We start from the raw sequence: 3804 nt of genomic DNA on the forward strand, positions 1-3804 counted from the left end.
TAGCCCTTTTTGATGCACCCAGTTAAATTCGATGGTTGTCTTTCTTAATGTAACCTCCACCTTCTATCCCAACCAACCAAAGAACAAGCTAGTCAAGTTTCGTTCAGTATTCTAAAGTGATTGGCAATCGTAACTTCCTATCCAACACCTTGAAGATCGAGGCCATACATGTATTGGTAGATCGTGCGCGTGCAAATTTCTTATCACTATGTGAATTGTGCTAGAATCAGGGTGCCTAAATATCTAGACTAAGACTCCTAATAAAAATACATATTTGCACAAGAGTCAACATTTCAAGGTAAATGAGCTCCATTTTTATGATTTTTCATTTTTTAATTTTTTTTGAATTTTGATTTTTAATTTTTTTTGGAATTTTTCAATTTTTTCAAAAAGAAGAAGGAGTTGTTTTCAATTATAGCAATTATCATGGTATCTACTCTATACCCCCAAACCTAAACTAAACATTGTCCTCAATGTTTCAAAATATGGAAAGAATTAAAATGCAACATATGGAAAGGGACATGCTGAGTAGAGTAAAAGGAGAGAGAATACCCGATTTCGGCGAAAGCAGAATTAAAACTCCGTTATTCAAGGCAAAAATCCAACATATTTCAGCCGAGATCATATTGGATTAGCAAAATATATACAAAAGGAACAAAAGGGTTTTTTAAGAAATTTTATCTACTGGATTATATACAAAAAATTCACCATACACTAACAATCTAAAGAGTTGAGGATCAACCCAAAAGACAAAGTGTAGACATTCAAAACTTCACACAATAAAATGGATAGAAACGCAAGTGAAACTGTGAAACAAAATGAGCTACCCCCAAACCTGGATTTTACAGAAGATTACTTTTGAAAACAAAATCGCGCAGTTTGGGGGTTCATCATGCAAAAGGTCTAGCTCGAAATGGACTGTCGGGATGGGCAAACATGCAATTCCAACTGTGGTTCCTCAAAGTATTATATTTGAAGCAAAATAGTCCAAGAGGACTTGGGAAGCACACAGTTCCAATCCTAGATTAGGAATTTTCAGAAAAATTGGTTTTACAATATGGTACAAACCAAATCTAGGTTGGGTGGAAGGCCATCAGATTGTGACTTAGGTAGAAGAATAGGCATATCATTATCAATCAAATCAAAATTCTAATCATCTACACATGTCACATCATGCTCACAATCATCAATCAAATTGGCAAGATCACAATCAGAATTATCAACATCATCAACAGATTTATTCTCGTGTATCGGCACATCAGGGGAAACATCACATGGAATACTAGAAGAAATATCATGCATTAAGGTCGGGGCAGAGAAGCCTAATGTATTTGAACCCAAAGGTTCCATAACATTTTCAGTATAGACATGTTCTTCTAACATAACATCATAATCATCATCATCATCATGATAGGCATTTTGCAATCTAGGATAATTTTCAATCCTAAGGTCGGAGCTATTACAAGAATAAAACTCTAATTCATGGGGGTGACTCATATCATGTGGTGTTGTTCCTGTTTCCCTAACGGATTCCCATTGATGGGTTTTCTCTGCAATCTCGGCTAAAAAATTCCATGCATCATCCACAGATTTATCAATAAACTCACCATTACACATAGACTCAACCATGGTTCGAGATTTAAAGTCTAGTCCCTCATAGAGGATGACGACAAGTCTCCACTTCTCAATTCCATGGTGCGGACATTCACTCAACAAATCATTAAAACGTTCAAAATAGTGAAAAACAGTTTCCTCATCCAATTGGACAAAACAATTGATACTTTGACGAATAGCGATGGTCCTATGGTGTGGAAAAATTTTTGGAAAAATTGATTAGTGAGTTGTTCCCAAGTGGTGATTGATTGTGGTCTCAAACCGTAAAACCATGTTTTGGCCCTTTCCTTTAAAGAAAATGTAAACAAACGCAATTTCAGAGAGTCTTCGGACATATGATCAGGTTGCATAGTCCGACAAATTTGTTCAAACTCTCTTACATGAGTATAGGGGTTCTCAGAATCGAACCCTCGAAATATAGGAAGTATTTGTATCATGCTTGCATTTATTTTAAAAGGGTTATTGGTTTGAGGTAATACAATACATGATAATGGAATTTGTATTGATGGATACATGTATTCATGGAGAGCACGAGGTTGGTCCATTTTGAAATGACACAAAGCCCACTATTTGGTTTTAAATGGGAAAATTTTGGTTTTGATGGGATATAAAGAAAAAGAAATTTGGTTTAAAAATGGGAGCAGTTTTTTTTTTTTTTTTTTTTTTTTTTTTTTTTAAGAAAATAAAATTTGGTTTTTTTGAATGGGAGCAAGCCCACTGTTTGTCCTGTGTTTGCTTTGGCTCCGCTTGGTTGAAAACTTTTGGTGGAACTGAGTCCAAAATCTCGGCCTAGAATTTGGGTACTCGGCCCATTAACGAGTTCAACTAGCGTGATCGGTTACAAGCTCAGCTGGGTTTAAACCCAGAGTCCAAAATACAAGTCCAATGGAAAAATTTAAACAAGCCCACACAAAATAAATACAAGCCCACAAATTAAACAACAAGCCCACACATAAATTATTACAAACCCAAAATAGAAAAATAAAAAGCCCAAAAAATTGGGTTAATTATTACAAGCCCACAAATAAAAAAATTGGAAGCCCACAGGTTGGGTTCTCTCAATGGAATGGGTTTAGGCTTACCTTTTTAGCACAGCCCAGCTGCTCTGATATTGTTGCAAAAACCCAGTTGGGTTTTGGTTCTTTTCCTTAGTGGCGTCCCAGCAGAGGAAAAACAGGTTCAGAATCAGCAGGTCCAATAGCAAATGAAACGAAGCAGATGCAGATGCAAATGCTATGAAATGAAATGCAAAATAGCTAAGAAAAACACAGATAAAACACAGCACCAATCCCCGGCAACGGCGCCAAAACTTGGCAGGTCCGGAGGGGTGTATAAAAATGAGCGCAATAAAAACGCGGGCCTACAGTAATACCGCAAGTGCACGGTCGTCAGTTGTAGCTCGTGCAAGTACGGGTCGATCCACAGAGATCGGGTGTGTTTCGGAAGTGTTTTAGCTAATTGGGTTCCTAGATTTGCTTTGGGCTTAGAAGCCTTTTGGCTTAGATTGGGCTTTGAGTACTAATGGGCTTGAATGCCCTTTGAATGAATTGGGCTTAGTGGGTTTGTTAAAGATAAAATGAACTGAGCTTGGGCTCAGTTATCTTTGAAGTGCAAATGGGCTTTGGGCCTTTGATTGAGCTTTGGGCTCAATTTCACCTTAACAGTGAAATGGTCTTTCACAGTAATTGGGCTTTGGTTATGGTCTTCTGATGAGCCCAATTTGTGCTCTGGGCTTTTGGTTTTAGAAACTGGGCTTGAGCTTTGAAAGTTGGGCTTTGTTTCAGTGAACTGATTTGAGCTTTGGGCTCAACAGTTCAACTGTGAATTGGGCTTAGGACCTTGGACTCAGTTGGCCTTGGAAGGCAGCAGCAGCTGCAGAAAGGCAGCAGCAGCAGAAGAAGCTGCAGCAGCAACAGAAATGGATTGGCAGCAGCAGGAGCAAGTGCTGCACAGCAGCTACAGGGGAAAGAAGCAATGCAGGGCAAAGAAAGAAGACAGCAGTAAGGGAAGCAACAAGAAAAGCAACAGAGTTGCAGGGAAGTGAAGCAGCAACCCTGTAGTGCAGCAGCAGAAGTGCAACAGTAGGGGGAGCAGAAATGCAGTAGAAGAAAATGTAGTAAAGCAACAGAGTTGCAAGGCCTGGAAGAAACAATCAAGGCAAAAACAAAACAAAGCATGAACAAAGCCAAC

The sequence above is a fragment of the Papaver somniferum genome, chromosome 4, assembly GCF_003573695.1.
Source record: "Papaver somniferum cultivar HN1 chromosome 4, ASM357369v1, whole genome shotgun sequence".
NCBI lineage: Eukaryota > Viridiplantae > Streptophyta > Magnoliopsida > Ranunculales > Papaveraceae > Papaver > Papaver somniferum.